Source organism: Macrobrachium rosenbergii, chromosome 3, assembly GCF_040412425.1.
Source record: "Macrobrachium rosenbergii isolate ZJJX-2024 chromosome 3, ASM4041242v1, whole genome shotgun sequence".
NCBI classification, from domain to species: domain Eukaryota; kingdom Metazoa; phylum Arthropoda; class Malacostraca; order Decapoda; family Palaemonidae; genus Macrobrachium; species Macrobrachium rosenbergii.
Genome location: NC_089743.1, coordinates 13,044,187 through 13,053,697, shown reverse-complemented (window position 1 = coordinate 13,053,697; position 9,511 = coordinate 13,044,187).

Below are 9,511 nucleotides of genomic sequence, written 5' to 3'. Positions count from 1 at the left end.
GCAGTTTATAGAGGGTCCGACAAACTGATAAACTGAAACATTGATGGCTTGAGGGTCCGACAAACTGATAGTTCTTCGTTGGAGGGATTTAGAGCTGTCGCCTAGCACGCTGTTGGCCCAGCGTTCGACTCTGCTAATGAAGAATTAGAGGAATTTATTTCTGGTGATAGAAATTCATTTCTCGCTATAATGTGGTTCGGATTCACAATAAGCTGAATCAGGTTCTAGCCATGTAAAATAAGTCTAATCCTTCGGGCCAGCCCTAGGAGAGCTGTTAATCAGCTCAGTGGTTTAAAACTAAGGTATACCTTAAATTTTTTTTTCCGAAAAACTGATGGTGAGCCTTCTAGTGCTATTGCGGAAGTTTTCTGCACATGTTTCATCCAGGAATCACTAGTTGTATGATATTGCCAGTTATTCTTCTGGTATCTGTACTTGGGTGTCATATGATAATGGAATTATATATATATATATATATATATATATATATATATATATATATATATATATATATATATATATATATATATACTGTATATGTATATACAGTACATATACATATACATACTCCTAATGCGCGCGCAAACTCGAGTACATTCTTACAAGAGGCGAGCAGAAGAGAGAGAAGATGCGCGCGCACATTGCAGATAGTGTCCTGAGCCTGGCTGTGTCTGACTGATGAAGGAGGGACAGTAACCAGATGCGAGGTGATTGACGACCTCCACCTGTTCTCTGGAAACGAGGAACTGGCCCGAGATGAGATTTGTACAAATAAATATTGCGCCATTGACCGTTGGGATGGAGGCCTCTGATACTATTATTGCTGCTTGTCCAGAGGAAGTTGTGTCCGTTGCTCCCTATTTGTTGCTGGTGGCCATAAAAGATTGTTTGTTGCTCGTGGCAATGGCTGCTTTTATGTTGCTGGTCTTTCTTTCTATCTTTTGACTTTGCATCACTGTCTGTCTTGTTTGTGCATGCGTTGTTTTTTTTCTAGCTGAATTTTTGTTGTTGATTGTTTTCAATGTAACCGGTTGTTTAGCTTAGGAAATTTTGTACTGAATTAGTTTTATCTCGGCGCGTAGTTTTAAGTAATCTTCATTCAGAAGATGAATATCCTTTTCATATTTATTCAGTGAATATGTTTAATTATTTGTCAGACAAGTGTGATGTAGCTTATTTTGCGTTTGTGAACAACAAAATAGTTATCTTTATTAATATGATTTATGTTTGGCTTAATTTTTCTGGAGATATTTTTGTCTGAATATGAAACTGACATAGTGGGTGGATCCATGGTTACACGTTTATTCTGAGTTACATAAAAAAGATACAAACTTTTTTTGCTTTTATTTTATCGATTTTTTGTTCAGGTAAAAGAGATTTGACACTGACTCATTGTCCGGAGGGTTTTTATCCTCTCTCTCTCTCTCTCTCTCTCTCTCTCTCTCTCTCTCTCTCTCTCTCTCTCTCTCTCTCTCTCTCTCTCTCTCATATCGGTGGTACGTGCTTCACGATGAGAGACCGAGCACAAGACAGTGAAAAGGGGGAGCTGGAGTGGTTGGACAGCAAGGTGCTTGCTCGTTCTTTTTCATTGTAGAGCAAGCAAATAGTTTTTGATTTAGTGTTAATCAAGGAGGGTAGAGAAAATAATGTAGAATCTCGTAGAAATAATAGGAGAATTAAAAACCTTTGATTAAATTATTAAAAATAATAGGTAAAACAAATAGTGTAAAATCTCACAACCAGAAAGGTAGATAGAAAGAAGACACTTTACATAGAAACGACAATGAAAGTACTAAATCCTCGTAGATCGGTCGTTTCGGAATAATGCTGACATAAATATCTTAATTTAATTCTCCCTCTATCTTGAGTTCCAGAAGTGGAAAAAAATTAATTCTTATATCATTTCAAACATGGGTATTTAAACGGAAAAAATACTGCAAACATTGGACATAATTTTCAGTTTAAACATTCTTTAACAATAGCCTACGAACTTTGGTAGTACCAGAATAACACTGAAATGGCAGTAATGGTAACCCTGTTTACCCTTGAATGTTTTTGTTATAGGAAGGTAGTGATTCTTGCGCTGCTGTTCCGTATATCTTTTCAGCCAGGCCAACCAACCCTCTGTTTTCGCTTTTCCCTTATTCATCAATTATTGGCCTTCAGCTTTCAAAACAAGTCGGAGTTTCTCGCTATGCTGACTCCGTCGCATTTTTTTTTTTTTTTTTTTTTTTTTAATTTCCAAACATCTCTGTGTCAGACGCAACATCGATAAGACTTTTTCTTGTTAAGGCTGTTTTGCATGATTGGTGCATGATTATGACCGCTGCAGTCACTTTTTTTCTGATCTCTCTCTCTCTCTCTCTCTCTCTCTCTCTCTCTCTCTCTCTGAGGGAGCTCGTGACGTCAGTGCACCTCACGTGGTAGACTGTAGGGATTACTACAGAGTGCTTTCAGTGTCCCTTCGGCTTCCACCTGCACCCACTTATTAGACTTTTACTTTACCTCCGTTCTCATTTCCTTTCTTCCATCTTGCTGTCCAACCACTCCAGCCCCTCTTTTCACTGCCTTGTGCGGTGAATGGTGAAAGTGCCTCCAGGTACTTGGTTGTTTAGATAATTTTCATAAATCAAATTCTCTCTCTCTCTCTCTCTCTCTCTCTCTCTCTCTCTCTCTCTCTCTCTCTCTCTCTCTTTTCACTGTCTTGTGCGGTGAATGGTGAAAGTGCCCCCAGGTACTTGGTTGTATAGATAATTTTCATAAATCCAAATTCTCTCTCTCTCTCTCTCTCTCTCTCTCTCTCTCTCTCTCTCTCTCTCTCTCAGTCTTTGAATATGATTTTAACAGGGGGCGAGGTGAGACTTGCTTATTATTATGAAAAAGATTCGCACGAGACAGGACAAATGTCAATATCTGAGGAAGGTCTGATGTTTATTGATGTTCAAAGCTTTGGTTTTCCAGAGAAGCTTCAGAATAAAGGACGAGATTTCATAAAAATATTAGCCACATTTCCTTGGCACGCATTCATATATGCTGAATTCCTCTTTCGCATTGGTAAATTTCAAGGTATATATACATTATGGTGTTAAGCATATAATAAAATGGGAATTTTCAAACACGCTAAATCTCACACACACACATACACATACGCATGCAAACATACAGGCGTTTCTGTATATATAAATATATACATATATATATATATATATATATATATATATATATATATATATATATATATATATATATATATATATATATATATATACAATATATATACATATACATATATTCTGTATATATATGCATGTCAATATATATATATATATATATATATATATATATATATATATATATATATATATATATATATATGTATATGTATATATATATATCTATATATGTAATGTATGTACGCGCAGCGCGCGTGTGAGCTTTTATTGCAGGGGCATTGTCATTTTCTGAAAGAAATTTAACGTTTATCTGGGTAAAGGTTGACTATACAAAATACAGCAACAATATTGCCCTACAAGGAAAATGTCACTGAAAATACGATTGAGGAGAGAGTCAGTCAGCATTCAAGAATTCTTTTTCGACTTTTAACAGATTTACTTGAATTATTCATTTTGGAGCACATTAATATTCAAAATAGGTGCAAATCGTAAATGTTTGAAGTGGTGTTATTCAACAGTATAAAGCCAATTCAGAATTCAGGGATATTATAAATCCTGGCAATATTCACATTCAAGAATGAAGTATTTGCATTTCGGCTCTGTTTATTTTCACTTTAAAGGGACGCTGTCAATCAGTGATGATTCTTACGCTTCGTGGCAGACAGAGGCTGTTCGGGTTGCTGGGTGTATTCACGTTTCTGGGTGAGGTAGATAATATCTCTGCTAAGATATTACACTCAGAAGTCAAGTTGGAAAGGGGGGAAAAAGATATCATGTTTTTATTAATTCGTTAATCATGACTAATTTTCAATGCGAGATTTACGGTAATGGTAAGATATTCACTAATATTCTGAGGGAGAATATTCAGAGGTTAAAGATCATTTTAATATTTATTTCTTTTACTTTTCCAAATATAAACGCATATAAATATGTGATTCTTCGAGATGACATTTTCTCTGTGAAAACATTGTCGTTCTCATATTTCAGTGGGTTCAAATTTATTGATGATATGTTCGTTCGTATCTCAGTGTAATTCATATATAAGGGAGACATTCTTGACATAACGGATCTCTCAAGAGTTTCAGTCTGTCAAGGAAGAACTCCGCTTCAGGCAATGGCATTTTCAAGCTGCATCACCGTTGTGCATTCACAGTTATTTGTCTGTCAGATTACGTGATTTTCCCTTTATTATGGGTCTGAAAAAAGACATATGATGCAATAACATCAGTAATGGCTGACACGACAGAACGTGTCCAGTGTCATGTTGCTTGAGGCCTCTGACTGAGGGTTGGGGTTAAATATTGTTTTTACGTCATTTGTTTTTGTTTTAGGTTTTTTTTTTTTGTATTGAGGTCACAAAATGGAGTGACAAGTTGAATTCTTAAATCAGTCATTGTAGCTATTATTATATGTATTTTTAAGCATGATGACACATAAAAGCAAAAATTCCAGATGTGAATTATTTACTAATTGTGATATCTTATATATATATATATATATATATATATATATATATATATATATATATATACATGTATATATGTATATATATATATATATATATATATATATATATATATATATATATATATATATATATATATATATATATATATATATATATATTAAATGAGTGTGTGTGTGTGTGCGTTTGTCCAGCAGAGACCTTTATTTCTATATTTCAAGTCTAACAAGACTTGAGCACAATAAATTAATCAATATTAGAAGGGAAAGAGAAATGAAATCTTAATTCGATATTTTATACATTACAAGTCAATGTTGTATTTGTAACCTTCAGACTAGGCATCTTTGCAAGTTTTTGGTTTTCAGCCTTTTAAAATTACATAAATATATTTCACAGCTCTGCCAAGCCATAAGATATCATTTTTGTATTATTCGTAATTACAGATTTTGTCTTATACTCAAGTATTGTTATTATTCCATTGTTTCAGATATATATATATATATATATATATATATATATATATATATATATATATATATATATATATATATATATATATTTATATATATATATATATATATATATATGTATGTGTGTGTGTGTGTGTGTATACATATATATACACACATGCACACACACTCATATATATGTATATATATATATATATATATATATATATATATATATATATATATATATATATATATATATATATATATATATTTGGAAATAAAGACAAAATCCACGAAGGAAAGAGAAACACTGGATTGCTGCAAGGCCTGTAGACTTATAGTCCTGTACTTTGCTGACTATAAGTAAAGGACTATAAGTCGAAAGGCCTTGCAGGCCCCCATTGTTTCTCTTTGCTTCGTGGATTTTGTCTTTATTTATATATTCATCATGTTCCATATTTTTTTTATTCAGTTATACATATATATGTGTATATATATTAAATATATATATGTGTGTGCGTGTGTGTGTATATATATAATTATATACATACACATACACATACACACACATAGACACGCACACTTGATTTTTAGATTTCCTCGTCAGAACTCGATCTCATGACTCCACGAATTACAGAGCGTTGCTTTTTTCATTGTTTATTGGTTTACTGCGCGATTCGAAACGGCGAACCTATGAAAGAGAGGATAGGCTACGCAGCCAAGTTTGCTCAACTTCAAGGCGTTTTTCCCCTGGTTACCCCCGAGGCTTATTTGCTCGGCTCGGGAGTTCCAGGAAACCCATTAACTTGCATACAATTCCGCATGTTGTTATTAATCGGTGTGTTATACAAGTGCATCTGGTTGTGGCTCTCCCAAAACAGTAGCAGTGGTTCGTGTACTGGTAGGGAGGGGTTGCCTGAAATAAAAAAAAAACACATCTGTTTTTGATCGTCAGAGAAAAATAACGGACTGGACGGAATTCAGAACGCTTTAGAAGGTGTTGAAGTGCTTACTGCTGGGCAGATTCTTTTGTAGGTTATGAATGCCTCCAAGACCGGTTCATGAGGGCATACTGCCTAGGGGTATAGACGGCCAAGGTGTCAAGTAAATTCCTCATCATTTTTTGAGGGATGTAAACAACAGAAATAATATTGATATTAGTTGGGAAGCCACTAGTTACAAAGATTATCTTTCAGTTGCTTGTGTGTTGATAACAAGTATTTCATGAAGGGGAAGCTGAAACCTTCCGAATTACAGCAGCTGCGATGTTTTACGTAAGTATACTGGGATTTTTTTTTTATCTCATATTGAAGATGCTCTTATATTTTTTAAAAGTAACATGCAATTGTTGCGAAACTGCAGGTTAATCCTATCTGTTCTTTATCGATGTAAATATTTACTTTGCTTGTTAATATTTTCATCTACCTGTCATTAGACGTATATTTGTTTTTAGTTCTTAGCATTTTCCTTATGGAAGCTGCAAGGCAAGCTTCTTCGTATTTGGCTTGATCCGTGAATAACTACTAAAATTATGATAATATTAATAATAGTGATAACGATAATAATAACGATTGATGTTTTTAAATTACACTCACAAAGATATATATATATATATATATATATATATATATATATATATATATATATATATATATATATATATATATATATATATATATATATATATATATATATATATATATATATATATATATATATATATATATATATATATATATATATATATATATATATATATATATATATATATATATATATTTATATATATATATCTGTACGAGTGTTGGTTACGACAGTGATACTTAAGGAATGTTAAACGTAAAGACACATGCATATAGGCTAGGACAGGTTTCTACCTGTTAGGGTAGATACCAGACTTAGCTAAAAAGAGGTACAATTTCATGCAAATCTAAATGCCTTGATGGGGTTTTGCATCACTGGTATTCATGGGACTACTCAGTTAGTGAGTGCCATGTTACTTTGCTAAGGTTGTGGCACTAGTGTCACAAGGGCATAGTGACTCTGTAATATACAACAAATTCCTTTTGTAAGGGTTCAGGTTTACCATGCAAGCAATTGCATGGAAAGGAAAGTCAGTGAATCATAAGGCCAGGAGATCTGGTGGATGGCACTCTGCATTGGGCAGAGTGTGATGCAAAGTAAAAGGTGAGCCATTATAAGGTGCAAAATGAGGTTATAAATGATTATATTTACAAGGAGAATATAATTTGCAAGTTTACAAAGGAGTGATAGTGAGGGAAGTAACCAGGCATCCTGCTGTGGTTTGGGTGCCAACAAATTACTCAGTTAAAGAGGGGCACTGTGCTTTATGGGCACAAGTGCTTTCTTCCTCGAATTTCTGTTAGGTTGATGGTTCGATGCTGTAGGAGGTGTCAGTGGAACTGAGTCCGGGGAAGGCACTGGAGTGCCACCTACTCCAGCTGCTGTGACGACCAAAGCAAGGGCGGTGCCAACAATTTCTACCATTTGCCATCGCAATTCTTCAATCTCTGTGACCAGCTGAGATGCTAGAGAATTGTCCACCAGAATCTTATCTTCTGAGGACTGAGAAAGAGAGGAAGAAGTAGTATTGGGCATGAGAGGTTCGCAGGTTGCAATGACCAATTCAGGCACAGGTTGCGAGGCTGCACCAGGGTTTGAGCTTCCACTGTGGTCAGGGGAATCTGGAAGGGACCTAGGTAAACTTGGGTTGGCTCTTTTACAACACTGGTAGCAGGGCCAAGCCGGGAGAAGAGAGGTGGGCCAGACTGGATCTTCTGAAGGGAGATCTAGGGTGTGCTCTGGCACTGGCACTATGGCAGGGCCAGGCACAGGAATTAAATTTGGGAATGGCTCAACGTTCGGGACGGACAGAGACTGGCACTGCTCAGGGTGCTAATGTGGCACTGGCTGGGATTTTACGTCAGGAGTGCCTGACAAAGTGTGATGGGGGTGCAGGGCCCCTGGATGGCCTATAGGGCTGTGAATGGGGTTCCTGCCCCAGGAGGAGGTCATAGCCCCCAGGAAGGTACTTGGCCACTGAAAGTGTGTAAATTTTGGTCCTGTGGTGCCTGGTGACAGTCAAATTAATTGTTGGGAGAGTCAGTTTTAAATGATTGGTGATGAGTTTGTGCTTTTCAATTTTAGCCCCACAGGGGACCTTGTCTTCCTGTATCAGTGAGATTTCCACACCAGTGTCTTCAAATGCCTTGACCTGGCGTGCAGGTAGTGACCTCAAGGAGGTGCCACAAATATAGGACCCTTGGCTGGAGGACCTAAGGATGGATAATTGGTAACCACCAGTGCAGTGGTGGGTGTGGTTGCCATGCTCCTTTTGGAGAGCTGGGGAAGATTGTTGATGTTGATTGGATTGAGCAGAGGGGGATGTTGTAGTGGCTCCCCGTTTAGATCGTGCCCTTTCCTTTTGCAATGAGTGCACACAGGAGGTTTAGAAGAGGACCCATTCTTTGGTTGGGCTGGCACTGAGGTGTGACCAGGAGTTATCTTCTGACTCAGAGAACTGGCGGAAGGATGAAAGGTGTCCCAATCATCCGCTAAGTGGCACCACTCAGCAAGTGTCTTGGGACATTCCTCACTTACGTAGGTAGCTAATGAACTTGGGGTGTAATAAACGAAATCCTCCAGCTGCATGCATTCTAGAAGGTCCTCAAAGGCTGTGATTTTAAGGGTGTACCAGCCAACACTTAACAGCCCAAGTCTTATGTTAGGCCCAATCTGCCCAAATTTGATCTTGCTTCTTTAGGTAGGCCGCACCAGCATTATCTCCAGCATTCAGGAGTAATTTTGTAGACTTTGATGACTGCCTTTCTGACCTCTTTGAGGTCCTCCTTAGCACCATTGTCTAAGGAGCAGAAAGCGACCAGTCCCTTGCCGTCCATGTGTTTAGCAAGGATCAGGGAGATGTCTGCTGTGGTGGGGTTGTAGTTGTTGAAGACGCACTCCATTTTTTTGAGCCACGCCTCAGGTTCTGTGTCGCTCCACTTCAGGATTAGAGAGTTCATGCTGGTGATGGTGGAATTTGGGGACGCCAGAGTGGGTTGCTCAGCCCTGTGTTGGGCAAGTGCCATGGCACTCTTCTGGTGGGACTTCTGTCGTTGTTTCTCCACCTGCTCCTCTCTTCTTCTCTGTCATAGCCTCCTCCTCCTCCTCTCTCTCCTTCTTGGCAGAAGCTACTTGTTTGTGGACCCACGTGTTCAGTTGCTCCCCCCTTGTGGTTCAGCTCCTTCCCAGTTTCCAGGAAGGTCTTGGCCAGACATGTTATTGTGGGTTATCTGAAGTGCAAGTAAGGTGGTGACAAGGATACAGAATGGAAATGGCAATCTGCTTTTGCAGGTTGTGTTATGAACACAGTAGTGGGTGGCACCACTAAATAAGAGGTA